General features: G+C 37.4%; 1 protein-coding gene across 1 annotated transcript in view; it reads left to right on the top strand.

Annotated features, from left to right (window-relative positions):
• Nucleotides 1-14535, top strand: part of LOC112965436 (nucleolar protein 4) — a gene marked incomplete at its 3' end in the record, with an annotated part of 50016 nt that overhangs the window by 617 nt on the left and 34864 nt on the right. The window lies entirely within an intron of this gene.

The following is a 14535-nucleotide window of genomic DNA, read 5'->3' as shown; positions in this document are numbered from 1 at the left end:
GCCCTCGCCCTCGCCGCCGGGCTGCTCCGCGGCGCCCCGCCGGCACCAAGCCAAGCGTGGCGCTGGCCGCTTATTCGGGGGTTTCCCCAGGCAGGGTATCTTCCTTTCTTTTTTTTTAATTGTGAGACCGCAGCCCTTGAGGCACCGAGCAGCAGGAACGTGCCTCGCTGGCTCTGAAGTGCGGCTGTGCTATTAAGGGGAGTGGGGAGAGGATGCTCAACAAAGGGAGACAGGTTTCCACATGACCAAATGGTGTATTTTGTTACTCTTTCTGGGATTGCACAAGTCTCACAGCCATAAAGCTGAAACTCAATTGATGCGATACGGTAGCGCTGCATCCCTGGCAGGCTCTGAAGCTGCATAGCTAGACGCAGGTCTAACAGTGGAAGAGCTATTATGCTTGGTGGTGGCAGGAGCTACAGATTTTCCTATTTAAGAAGATGGGAACTGTTGGCTACAAGTAGGTTTTGCCTATTGAACTCTCTTCATGTATCATTGTTCTTACTTTTTATGCTCTAGGTCGTATAAGCTAAGCTTCTGGAGGGGGGGTGGGGGGGCTGACAAGGAAACCTGGCAAATAACAATATTGCTGCCTGGGCATTGGGCTTGGATGAGCAGTATTTTCTTTTGCAGTGGAAGGTTTCTGGGTGGCGCAGCAAAGGGGGCTTCTCGGAAAGTATTCTGGGTCTGCTGATGACGTAGGCTGCTGGGGAAATCTGCCTCTCTCTGCTTCACTGAAGTAATAAACCTGGGCATTCCCAGGGGCTGGTTTATATTTGCCCCCTTGTCATCATCGCTGTCATGGCTGTGAGGAGGCAGAGGAGGGAAATTAATTTTAAGGAGTTTACAAATATGAAGACTGAAAGTGAAAGAGAAGCTCTGGACAGAGTTTATTCCCTCTCTATGGTTTTTATTCACAAAAGCGTTCTAGGTCCGCCTAACAGGTTCAGGTAATTTGGCGTGTTTCCTTTCTACAGTTAGAGGACAGATTGTTCATTTCTGACCCCAGCAGATACTGTAGATAAATTTTATTTTTCAGTGAAATTTGAAAACAAATGTAAGTTATAAAAAAAAAAAAAATCAACCTAACTGGAGACAACTTTTATAATACCTCTTCTGCTAACTGAAATAGTAATTGTGAAGAGCCAGTAGGCAAGATTTTATTCCTAAGAGTATCCATTTCACAGTAAATTAAAAACTGTAAGCAAATTCAGTATTTCTGGAGTAAAACTATGTTGACCACACTGATGAATAGAAGGCTAACTTTAAGTTTACAAGATGGAATATAAGAATTAAGTGGTAATCAGGGCTTGTGAAACAAAAGATTTTTCAGTGATCATCAGTTTGTTTATTTCCTCTCACCTTTGCTAGGCCATAAAAGCTTGGAATCCAACCTTGCCTCCCCTCTTCTATTTTATTTTCAGATCAAATATTCACATTTTTTCCTTGACTTCTTCAGATATTTCAGTCAGGGGTTGAGCTCCTTCCTGGTCTTACCTTTGTTCATTTGGCAAATCATATCCTCAACTGTGAATGTCTGTGTATGTTTCTACATATGCATATATGTATTCATACTCATACAGAAATAACTACCTAGTTTTAACAACCAAGCAGCCTTCATAACAAAAGCAAGGAAGGAAAGTTATTATGACATATCCATAAACAATTTCAGAATATCTGTACATTATGTGAACGATAACATGTAAATCCTTCTGGAAAAATGTCTTGCATTTAGGTAAAATTTCTTCCTTCCTTTTGCTTGATTCCTCTAACCTGTTAGCCACCATAAACAAGAAAAGGTTATTCTCAGCATTCTTATACAACCATCAGCTCTGAGAAACAACTGCCACCCTCCCTCCTAAAAACAGGAAACTAGTGTCACCATCCAATCACAAAATGCAGGGGAGTTATTTAGGTAGATCTGTAGTGTGGCAACTGTTTGTATGAGCTATTGCTAGGAAAGGGTCAGTGTGTGCCAGGTGCTGAATTCTCCAAGACACCCCGTCATATGCAATATGGATGCAGCCCCTGTCCCAAAGAAAGCCAGTGGCAAAGCTCCTATCGACTTAAGCAGGCTAGGATTTCACCCAGCCTGAAATGATAACTTATAGGGGAAATACAGGATTTTCATTGGACAAGTAATTGTCAGTAAGCCTTAAAAGCCCATTTTCTCATTTCTTTAACTCTTCCTGATTAAAGTTTATTAATGTATGACCATTTAGAACTATTCAGCCAGTTTTATTATTTTTGTCTCACTGTTACCACATATATTTGAGCTTGTCCAGTCTGCAGAGAGAGCCACAAACAATATCAGATCCTCAAACTGTGATTCCCTCCTCATCCTCTCCCTCTTCTGTCTATCACTTGATCTCACCATAGGTAAAAGTAATTTCAATTTAAAATTAATCACTGCTGGCAGCATGAGCGCTCCCTCTGCAATAACAGGATGGATGGATGATTGTGAAATTTGTACTCTAAAGTCACAAGCTGGTCAAAAATAAGCAAAAAATATTAAAATACTTTGTTAGGAATTATCCTCTCCTTGAAGCTTTAAGATTTGTTGCTCAGCTTTGCTGTCAGCCAGAAAGATTTGCTCCTGATGGTGCTGTAATCCACTGCTGCTGGTAATTAGACATCATTACTGCTGCGTTAAAGGGAAAGAGAGAAGGAGAGAGGACAGGCTGGGGCTAATTAACTACTTGATTCTAATGAAAGAAAGAGAGCCTGATAGCAACTGGGAGGTTGCACTGGAACAGGCTAGATGTACAACACAGACTTAATTGAAGCAAGGGTATCTTGCAGTCTCACAGTAGCTGAAGCTTGGTCTACTTTCATATTTTGTGGACAGCAGCACACTAGGTTTTATTCTGTTTTTCCCTTGCCTGGATAGTGAGTAGCTTAAAATCTCAGGCCTGCCTTAAATATCAATTTTAAGCATGCCAGCCATGAGAATGCATAGATGTTTATGTGTTGGCTTAATCTGTTTTACTGGTATGGCCTCCACAAGAGCAACAGGAACAAATCAATTTCTGAACATTTGCATCCCTCTGTGGCCTAGGAGATGCACTTTTGGTCACCAAGCAACAACATCCCCTGCAAAACAGCCATTTTAGGTCCAGAGTGGGACAATACACAGTAAGGTATTTGTATATGCAGCCCAGTGAATATCTCACTTCTGCAACTTTTCAGATTGTTACTGGTTTTGTCATATGTTTTCTTCCATTAAACCCAAGCTGCACTTTATAAGAATAGTGTCATGATGCCTAGCCTAGACACATTGCATAAATGTGTTAGACCAAGAAATATGCCAAATGGCTGACAGTAATTAGTATCAATTTTTAATGGTTGGTACTCACGATCTGTAAGAATGTGTGGAATTAACATCACTAGTATAGCATCTTTTTAAACTGTATACATGATTCTTATGATTTTTGAGGGTATATTCTGCCTAGTTCTTTATCTGGAATTATTTATTGATTAGCAACTTGAGAACAAAGAAATACAAATTTATTTTTACCACTTTTCTTTCTCTTGCTTTATGTTTTTCACAGACACAAATACGGCTCCTAAAATCAGCCTTAATTTAAAAATATATAAGTAACAAAATAGGGGCCCAAGCTGTATTAGCAGATTCTAACCAGAACTTTCCTTTAAAAAAGAAGGGCCTACATGATTGCAAGATATGTCTGAAAGTATAGAATACAAGCTGTATTAGCAAGCTAAAGGACTGTAACCTCAAAGGCCAGTTTCTGATTGCCTTTATGTCATTGTTAATTTACTGACTTAAATCACAGACCTAGAGTATGAATTTTCCTGTGTCTGATTTTATATGTTATGAACACAGAATGAACCTTCATTCAGAAACAAAATTATGTTCACTTTAGTTAAATCGTTGTATCTTCCAGGAGGATCTGGTACCACTTGCATTTCCGCTAGCAGAACACTGAGGCTCTCTACAGGTGTAGGGCTGTACTACTGAATCTGATTACAGGATTTAGGGCTTAAAAATGACAGGCTAGTGAGTTCTTTGGAGCATCCCAGCCAACCTCTTGTTGAAAAATAGTAGGTTGGCATATGAGTTTATTGTTCATTTGATTTTATATAGATTACTTTTTTATGAACAATAACATGTAAGAAAAATATCACAGTATAAATAGCTTATATATCAAAATATGGTGTTTTAAATTATCTTATGTTTTAAATTATGTTCATTTTTTTGGGACATTTTAGCAATCTGCAAATATGCAGCTTTGCTTCATTACATTTCTCTTTTTGTAGCCATCAATATTAAAAATGAATAAAAGAGTTCGTCAAATATATATTTGTAGCTCTGTAGCCTACTGAACTGTCAGCACATAATGGGAGTAAATATCACATAAGGGTGAGGTTGAGGGTGGGCTATAACTCATCCCAAGGTACAATTCCCCAGTAGTTTACAGTCTTCTTAAATGTACCTTCCAGGCTCAAAAGCTTGAATATATTAAAACCCTGCAGGATCCATCCTGTTCAAACTGCCCTTCACGTTTTCCTTAACCCTTGTTCAGGTCTTCAGAGTTTCGGCTCCTTCAGCTACCCACACCCTTTAGCCTGCTGTTTTCAGACCTCCCAATGGACTCTGTGAGGAGGGAAGCTGGTGAATCAGACAGAGTGTTGGAAAATGGTCATAGCAGATGGAACAAAATGGTTTAGTTGGCAACTCTTATTGTAGGCATTCAGCTAAATGTGCATGAATAAAGAGAATAACTGTCCTGAAATTTAAAAATGTTAAAGTGGCCATATGTAAGATGCTATCTCCACATGTGTGTATGTGTGAGAGAAGCAAAGAGAGAAGGATTTGGGATATCATGGTAACAATGTTGAGCTAGAATTTTCCAAAGAAAGATGAGTCAGAGCAAATTTTTTAAAAGGGAACATTTTAAAGTGCTTCCTCTGTAAAACCAGAAAATGTTAACATTACTTAGAAACATAAAGTAGGGTGTACAGGTATTCTATGAAGTGGCAGTATGCCAAAAGTAGACATTAATTAAAGTGAGTAACACAGGGATTTAAATTTTTCTTTTCAGTGTAGCAATACAAAGAAAAAMCCCCCACCCCTACTAATATATCCACTCTATATATGCATATATATAGCAAAAGACAGAATGACAGACTAAATACTGTTGCCCAGTAAAGGCCAAGCATATAGCTTGAAAGCCCAAGTCTTCCCAGTGATCCAAAAAAACCCTCCAGTTTAATTTTCAGGCCGCAGAGAAACTTTGCTGAGAAGACTGAGGTGATAGTGAACTTGATTCTTTGCTGTTTTAATTCAGTCTCTTGTTGGTGAAGCTGCATTAGATTCACTAATGATGCAGCRTGGTAGAAACTCCAGCTCTGACACTTTAATGCTGATTTTCTTCAAAAGTACCAAGTATTCTTTCTGTAGCTACCTAGGGGTGTTATTATTAGTGAAAAGTAAGAGGGCATTTGCTAGCAGGTTAGTGCTAGACTAGGCTAATATGCATCAGTACAACATAATGGTATTTTTCATATTTTTTACGCTGATAGTTTGTTTTCTTCCCTAACTGGTGGTGGGTTCACCATTGTTCTTGTTCTGTGCTCTGGACAGACTGGAGGTGCAGTCTGGAGAGGCTACATGTATATATGCAGAAGAACTTCATGTAGAGAGGGCTTATTATGAACACAAGCCACTGTGGGAAGAAGGCTGGTGCTGGACTAATGTGGGAATCATCGATTCAAATCTCATTTTACAGTAATGAAATAATTAAAACCGGCTGACATCAAACCATGAGTTTTGGTCTGCTTTTGAAAGAAGGCAACTAGCAGCTGCTGGTTCTGGTCTGAAGTAAGTTATTTGGGTCCTGACTTTTCCCAGTACACAGCATACAGCTGTGGAGAGTTTTCTGGTAAAAGAGGAGTAAAACAAGCAGGAGAAATGTTGAGGAGAGATTTAAATGAAGTAGATGTGGAGAAAGATCAAGAGACAGCATGGCAGTAAACACCCTCCAGGAAGATCCCACCAGATTCTTCAGGCCTCCCATGCATCACAGAATATCACAGGAATCTTTTGTTCTTTGTTGAGTAGGTTGAACCTACTCAACACAGCTTCCAAAACGAGTAGAGCTGTCCAGAACATGGAAGATGTTTTGATTTTGTATATGTCATTTAAACCTGCCAGAAGCCTCTCTGACTTGAGAAAACTGAGGAGATATTAGCTAGTACATGAAAGCTAAGTTTGTATTGTCCCACAGCAGCAGTGAATGTGATCCTGTAGCTTTTTTAAATTAAGTTTTTGTTCTATTTAAATAGATAAGCCTCACAATCTTACATTTCCGCTAGCTAGGAATTTTCGTACTGGCCTATGAACATAAAATATCCAGAAGGGCAAGAACGACTTCCTACAAGTTAGAGAGTTGAACATTCTTCTGGATGCAATGGCCTTCCTTAGAAATCACCAGCTCTTGTACGATATCACTTTTAGTGCAGATATTGCATAAGTTTCTAACTACTCATTCAATAGTTCTGCAGAACCTGACAATTAATACATGTAGGCGCAGAGATTAAAGCTAGTTGTTGAAATGGAATGGTAGGATTTGAACCATTTACTTGTATCTGTGGATACTCTTCAACTTAAGGGGCTATCTGTAGTGAACATTTACTTAAAAAAATCTGATCTATGCTAGCGTTAACCTCAAGCAAAGACTTTCTTTCAGAAATAAATATTCTGTATAGACTTGGAAGGGTAACTTTTATTAAATGACCTATTTGAGCCTAGGATGAAACTCATTCAACCTTTTTCATTTAAGAAATTAAGCTATAATTAAGCTCCTCTGGGAAATGAAATATTACCAGTAAGATCCCTGTGTCTGAAAGTTTTGTAAATTTTGTTACTGCAAAGATTTAATATAACATGAAATTGATGCTTTTGACTGTTCTTAAGAATATTTAGGGGGTAAGATCCCTTAAATGACTTTGACTTGAACTCAAAGTACAATCTTTGAATGAGTAAAATAAGTTTTGTGATTGCTCTCAGTGTTGCCTATGGACTTAGGTATACCACTAGCAACACTGCCAAGAGATTTTGTACAAGATCTTTGTTCAAGGTAGACCCAGAGCTGAAGTTATTGCTGATAAATCATGACCTGCCTGTATGGTAAAACAGCAGTTGCATTGGCATGTGGAAAATCAAACTTATGAATGGACCAATGCTCACTAGCCTAAGCTGATAGAAGCTGAATAGCAAGCAAATAATTATACAATTATTTAAATACATCAAGAAAAGTACAGCTAAGGTATGGCCAGAGGTTTCAGTAGACAATCAGAAATGCATTTTTCACTGCCTATCTTCTCTGCTGTGGGTGATAAGGAAATACCTACAGATTACATGCATTACATATATAAAGATTACATTTTTCAGGTGATGAAACTGAAGAACTGTCAGAAAGAGAGGAATAAAAAAGAGGTGATGGCAACTCAAGATGTTAAATTGCAGTGTATCACCAGGACCAATACGAATTCAGGACCACTGAAGAACTTACGAATGAAGTAACCAAAATATTATTAAAATATATAATTTGCCACTATACACAGCAATGATACTGGAGGATGGCCAAAAGTTTATTAAAAAGAAAAAAAAAAGGTGGTAAAGATAGTACATAGAAATGACAGACCAATGAACCATATTTCAACACCAGCAAAATTCAATAAGAAAATCATTAAAAATAGAGTTGTTAAGTGTCCATATGAACTATACCTGGTTGATGCAGCTAGTTTGGATTTTGTAAGGGTTAACTATGTTTTTCGAACCTGTCAGATGTTTGACAGTCTTTTAAAAATAATTTTCAGGTCAAAACTTTGTTCTGGCTTCCTTTTGAAATGAAAAGAATCTGATACTGACTTTACTAAAGCAGGGTTGAAACTTCAGCTATGATGACATAAATTAAAGCTGGTGAAGAGCTGGGAAACTATAGGAAGTGTTTGACAGCTATGCAAATGCAATCTAATGTGTGCATGTGTATAAACATGTATATATATACAAATATACATATACATACTTACACMCCCCCATATATGTATATATGACCCAGACAAATGAATGGGTTTCAACATTTGGTGGAGATGCAAATTAATTAGGTTAAGCAAGTTGAGGAAGAATTGGGAGGGAAAATAAAAATATCATAACAAAGTAAAAAAGGAGAAATCATGGCAGGCAGAATTCCCTACAGACCATTGCCAGATAATTTACATTTTATGCCATTGTGACATTAGCTTTTTGAAATGATAGGAAGAATTCGAGCTTTTCAATCACATTTTAAATTTACAGATTTGGCGTAACCTCTCAAGGGAAATATTTAGGAATAATTTCAAACAAATCGCCAGGCATACCTTTTTAGAGCATAGCAGGGGTAACAAAAATCAGCATTAGAATTGGGATAGAGAAGATATTGAAAACATATTCTTCTCGTTAATTAAATAGTATGTCCTAGCCTCTAATAACATGCTCAGTGTATTTACCTCATCTCCAAAAGGTCGTGACAGAGACAAAAGTTCCAAAGCTAACTAAGCTAATTAAGGAAAAGGGGTACTTCCAAAAGAAATAGATTTTAATAGTTAAATCACACAGATAGATTAACATTGAGAAAATGCACAGTAGAATACAGACGTAAAAAGAAAAATGTTGAGAGAAATGGTGTGACATAAAGACCGATGCATAGTAGAAAGAGAACTTAGCAGCCCCCCTTTTTAACCCTATTCCATCTTGTAAGAATACTTTGACAATTATCTTAAAAGGTAAATGGAAACCTAGGTCACTGTTTTATAACACTTAATGGTGGGAGTGGAAAGTCTGCATTGCAGCCCCCAGAGAAATTCTGACTGATTCAGCCAGAATTTCTTCCAAGGATTTTACAAGACAGCGATAGCTCCATGGCTCTTTGTAAGGATGCAGTATTGCTCTTTACGTCAGTTCAGCTTTGCTGGCTGGAGCAGAACAGAGGACAAGGTTATTCCTGCCCTTCTGTTCCCCTGGGACTGCTGGCGCTGGTGATGGCACTTACCTGGAACAACATGCCTTACTGTTACATGGAATCAGGGAACACCTCCATAGGTTTTCCCACAGAGTGTTTATCATTGGGGTTAGTTACATTCTAGCCTATACAGTCAACACAAGGAAAGGCGTGTGGAGTGTCCTGAAATCCCAGCAACTTCCTATTCCCTTCCCTGATATACTGGATTTCAGTATTGCTGGTGGTCCCAACATTCGTGATCCTGCTTCATGTCTAGTTCTAAAAATAGGTTAGCAAGTTTTAGGTATGCATTTTCATGTTGGCAGAAGCTAGAAGACAAAAATATTTTGTCATTACTGCATAATGCAATTGGATGCATCATATTTTGTTTAGGGATATATTTGTTAATTTACTAATTACCGACCTCTGAAACATCTTTTATAGACTCCCTTGGAGACTGGGACTAGGTGGTTCATCGGTCAGTTTGACAGTAGCAGTTTCAATGACTCGTTGCTGCAGTGATATTATTAGTCTGGAAGAAGGCAGGAGACTGTCAGTTTCCAAGTTCTGGTACAATCCTGTGTGGACTAGTGCATGAGATTACAGTGATTTAGACAGAAAGTTTGCAATGAACCACCTCCATTTTCCAATTTACTCCATTTTTGATGAAAAGTAACATGTTGTTTTCACCTCAACATTTTTGATTACTTGTTGTCCTAGCAATTTTTTATTGGAGCTTGTTGCAGCTATTTCCAAACTCTTATTATGATGGGAAGAAAAAGAAAATTAAAAGAGAATTATCTTAGAATTAATTGCAAATATGAGGAAAAAAAATCACGTCTTTCAAATAAAGAGGATTTCTGGAAGGCTTTGCTTTAGACCAGCTTTACCAGCAAGTGTCACATATATGTATTTAGATGACTTGTCCTGCTGCATTTCTCAAGAAATAGCAACAGGAAAGAATAAAAAATGTAACCCATTCTTTTCTCCCTGAATATAGCCATAATCATAGATTTATTTTTTCACATCTTTTGATAACCTCTCTCTCTTTATATTTGGAGAGTTCAGCAAAGCCCCACAGCCATGGTTGCCATAATATTAAAGAATTTCATTCATAGCAAGCAAACGGCTTGGCCTTCTTTTAATGAATTCTGACCTTTTATTACTGTCTTTTTTTTTTTTTTTACAGTACTTGTAATGAATACCAAGGGTCAGTCTAAAACATATAGTTCAGACAGATCATATTCTATTTACCCCTTTTTGTCTCAATTTGGGACTATCCAACAAGGAGACAATACAGTAAGTTACATATGGATGGAGCAGCAAAAAAACAAAATTTCTCACAAGGATGTATACTGTAAGCTCATTGGACTTGTACACTGCTTTTTTAGAAAACCTACACAGATAAATCATCTGCTTCATTTTACCAGTGCAAAACTCCTGGCTATCAGCGTAGCTGAGAGATGAATTTGGCATATGGTGAGCTTTCAAGGAGTTAAATTTGCACTGAAATAAACAATAAAGCAATATAAATAAAGCTATTTTTAGGACTAAATAAAGCTGGTTAAAATAAAACCTTTTTTTCCTTTTTAATTGCCCTTCTATATAGCAAATTCTAATATTATTCTCTCCAAATCAGCCCAATTTTGGCAAGATACATTGGACTTTGAGGAAGTTGTGGAACTGAAAAGATTATTTTACTTGTTTTCCTACTTGAATCCTGCATTTTCTACTTGAACCAAGAGAACTATATTCAATAACTGACTAAGAAAAGGCACTCTTAAATGGGAGAAAAAAAATAAAAGGTGGAACCTTTTAATTAATAGAATTCTAATGAACTGTGGCTTTTCCACTATTATTTATCTTCAAAATTTAAGACATTTATATGTAGTTACCAGATTTTTTTTAGAAATTTGATTCTTAATAAATGCTAAGTCAGGATAATTTTCACAAATACAGACTTCAAAAATTCTAACAAATTTGTATTATCATGTTTGCTGTAATTTGAAAGCAGGCAAGTAAACAAAGGACAATGTAGATGGTTATGTTAAAATATTTTAAAATTAGTAATTTGCCTAGTAGATCCAAAGATTGAATTAACAGAGCTACAGAAGAGTTGAAAAACTGTAGATGCAGGAGTTGGAAGGAGCCAAGCTGGTGAAATGTAAGATGCCATGAAGGCCCAATTCTGTCATCCTAAGTTGCACTAGATAAAAACCACTCCTGGGATAGGACAACCAGAAGGCCTATGAATCATTTTTTGGCACAAAGATTATGCCCCTGTTCTGAAGGCATAATGCAGTTCTTCAGTGATGCTTAGGCTTTATAATGACCAGTGCCCAAGGGAGAAATACASCCACAGAGCTTCTGCCATGTGTGCTCTATATCCAGATCACTTGATATCAGTTGACTGGGTGGCAATGACTGAGTTCTAAACAGTATACATTCAAATAGTTTTTCTATTTATAACTAATAATTTACTTAAAACCAGTATTTAATAAATGTATAAATGTGCTTATAAAATGTATAAAAATACCTAGAAAGGTTTAATTCCAATACAGCCGAATTCAGCTGTCAAGTAATTCTAGCAGTGACTTGCCCCTTCCTCTTTGGTTATTATATGATCTTATGAAATGCCTTAGTTATGTTTATCACAATACACTGCACAGACAGCTCTCAGTTATATAAAGCCCCACATTCTGATTCTTTAGGGAGGGAAAATCTGAACTGGAGAATGAGTTTAATCTCAGTCCTTTAAATTCTACATATATTTAAGTACGTTAAAAATGCCTATGTCATCATTTCCCCTTCCTAACTAAACATACGCAACACGTACACTTTTTCTCAATTATATTGTTGGGGTAGTTTGTTTGTTTTTAAGTATTCTGCCTTCTCAATGGATTTTGCATCAGGACATCTACTATGGCGAAAATTCAGACTTCCTTCTCTGTTCCCTCTCTCTTTGAACTATATTTATGTTAGAAAATGCTGCTTACAGTAAGACTGGAAGAAAAGTGAGATGAGAGAGAAATGGAGGAAAGTGTTAAAGAAAACAGAACATAAACTTTCACTTATTAGCTTCCTATGAGCTCATCCTCAAGCAAGAAAGTCAGCTTTGGCAGAAGTAGAAGGTGAGCAAAGTTAAATAAGCCTGGAAACGCATATTGCAAATTTCACAATAACAATAATAAAGCTAATGAAGTAAACTAGGTAAAATAAGGAAGATACTTCCTGTTAATCTGGTAATAAACCTACTGTTGATCTTCAGCATCAATATTTATGCAGCTAAGTATACCTGTTGACCATCTATAAACATAGAATGACCATAAGATATTAATCATCTAATAATTAAAACTGCCTGGAAAATGTGAGGAAGATGAAACAGGATTACTTTTCTTTTCATTTTTCACTGAAATTTCATTTCAGTAAAATTTTGAATAAATTCTGTGTTAAGTACCACTGCATTTTATTTCAAATTGGAGTTTACTAGTTAGTTGACTATTCAACATATAACTGAAGTATTTTTTAACTTAGTATCACAACATGATTACCACAAAGTAACTAAGCAGAATGTTGCTCAACACTAAAAAGTTTGTCTTTATACAAATATGGAAATAATTAATATGAGTGTTAGATATACCTTGCAATTTGAATCTGAATGAATTCATCACTGTGTAATAGCCCCAATATCTATTTGACGCCTGTTGTGCTATACATCATCTTTGATTCTTGACATTTCTCTTTGCTGCTGCAGATTATTATTTACTAGTAGACACAGAACTGTTTTTTACTTATGTTGTCTTTATTTCCAGACCTTTAGGCCTGCTGTTTCTTATTTTGAATTTCAATCCAACAGCAGGTGCCAAGATTCAAAGGTATATTATATATGGGCAGTAGGATCAGCACATTCGTGTAACATTAGCTGAACTGAACCACTCACTGTGCTGGCTGCATTTTAATATTTTTAATCTTTCTTTGGAAGGAACACTGTTTTGGTGAGCAACCAGATGCAGTTTAAGCTGCATGCAAAAGGAGATCTACAAACTGGTTTCTAAATCTAGGCTTCTGTAAAATTAAAAAAAACCCACTCTCAAAAACATGTAACTGGAGAATCTATTAGGTCCAATCCACCCACAGCCATCTGGAGCAATAAGTTATCTATCTTATTTATTTATCTAAACAAAACTTTGGACATGATATGAGCAGAAATATGGTGAATATGGTTGAGCTGAAATAATGTGGGTATATTAATCTTTTCAAGTGTCCAAGGCCAAGAAGACTGATTTTAAGAATTACTTAATGCCATTACCATAATAATGTGAAACAGACCATTTTAAAGGCAAAAACTGTTTCCACTAAAGTCAATATTAAAATCCCACTGACTACAGTAGTAGTGGGATTGGTCTGCTAAGTAGCAAACCATGCTTTAAAAAAAATCAATACTTCAATTTTACAAGGTAATATGGATAGCAGTATAGTTACCTATTATCAGACACAGTAGTCTGGATTTTATCTTTCTAATAATACGAAGGTTCAGCACTTATCTTATGAATCACTGAAAGACATGAGCCATTTAAAAGCATTTCCACTGACCTAGCCTAGAAACTCTCCAGAGGCAGGATATACTGCATTGAGAGCGTGCTTCCATCAGTGCAGCGTAGTAAGGATTACTCTGAAATGAATGACCGCCTCACTAGAAAAATAGTATTAATCACTGGGCTCTCTCTATAGCATTTAATGCCCGGTACTTCAATTGCAACTCTTAATACCTGTCAACAATAGATGGAAATGCCCTGAAATGGATCAGGTTTTCATCTCAAACTGAACCACAAAAATTACTGGCAATGCGTTTTTTGCATTTTCCTTTTATGTTTCAAGTATTACAGCATTGTGATTCAAAATACGGCTAAATACCACACATTCATCTCTAGGCAAACAAAAGATATACCCAGCTTTTAACAGAAATATAAATGGAATTTGGAGAAGGGATTTTTTTATCCAGTGAATGCTAGTTTACCAGAAATAAGAGTAATCTGCTTCCTCTTGGATTTTGAACGAGGCACTGAAACTCAAACCTTTCCCTGACACTCAGAGGGTTTTTGGGGTCCACCTGTACTGGSCTTCTGGGTGTGCTGTACCTCAACGTCTCTGTTTCTGATGAGACTTGAAATGGTGAAAAGCCCCGTCTTTTTTCTGCGGTAGCTAAGGTATTATATGCAATTTAGAGAAACGCTCGGATATTTCTTGCTGGTGAGACATTCAGCATGGGTGACTATGACTCTAACGGACATAACGAGTGCACTGGTTCAGCAACTGGCAGACATTTCTTTCACCCCTCCCCCTGTAGCCATATGGCGCAGTAAACAAGCACCCTAGGATTTGTTTTCCCCCTTTTTCCCTCCTCCCGAGCGGCGTGCCGTGCGGGTTCCTGCCCGAGGCTGCCTGCCCTCCTCTTGGGCGGCTGCCGAGAGCCCCGCCGCGGGCGCCTCGCCGGGGCTGCGCGGCGCCCACCGAAGCGCCTAGAAGCGGCTCC

This window comes from Apteryx rowi, unplaced genomic scaffold (assembly GCF_003343035.1).
Source record: "Apteryx rowi isolate R43461 unplaced genomic scaffold, aptRow1 scaffold_216, whole genome shotgun sequence".
NCBI lineage: Eukaryota > Metazoa > Chordata > Aves > Apterygiformes > Apterygidae > Apteryx > Apteryx rowi.
The sequence above is the reverse complement of the archived record's forward strand: the minus strand, read 5'-3'. Positions and strand labels throughout refer to the sequence as shown.